This window comes from Nannospalax galili, unplaced genomic scaffold, assembly GCF_000622305.1.
Source record: "Nannospalax galili isolate Female #2095 unplaced genomic scaffold, S.galili_v1.0 scaffold3775, whole genome shotgun sequence".
NCBI classification, from domain to species: domain Eukaryota; kingdom Metazoa; phylum Chordata; class Mammalia; order Rodentia; family Spalacidae; genus Nannospalax; species Nannospalax galili.
Window position 1 is genome coordinate 199,300 of NW_008336310.1, and position 659 is coordinate 199,958.

Genomic DNA, 659 nt, shown 5'->3' on the forward strand with positions numbered 1-659 from the left:
CACTTTTTGAAATACATTTATACAAATAGGCTTGAATTCCAATTTTTAATTCTGAGGGTTAAATAAAGAGTATTTTGCCACACAGCCATCTAACCAAGGTGATATGCCACTGATCAAAAATGTCTGATTAAAGCACCAATAGACCACACAAATAGAGACTAGAAAGATCATCAGTCACTATTATTCTAAATAGATTTACTTTCGACTCACAGGTCAGAAACCATCCCTGTTCTTGCAAAACTCTCCATTTTAAGAACCCCAAAAATGTATCCCTAGCACCATAAAAACATCTTTGTTTATAAAGACAAAATGATTGTTTCTTGCCTACCTAAAACCATATGCAATGCTTTGCCCAAAGCAAATTTGGGCAGTTATCAGGGAGAAAGAATTTTGAACATCCATACTTCCCCCTTGCTGGATTTCCTTTTACTTCTCAAGACTTCCCTTCTAAATATCAGAATCCTGGTGGGAGGCAAGCACTCGCACACACTGATATCTATTTGATTGTGTTTCTCTTTTCTCAGCAGAAACCAGTCTGTAACTGAAGTAAAAGCTTGGCAAGAAAAAGATTTTCACTTTAGCCTATTGAATAATAGCTTATGTTCTTTAGCAAAGATATAAAATTCAAAATGTGAGCTTTTAGCCTATCAGCCAATATA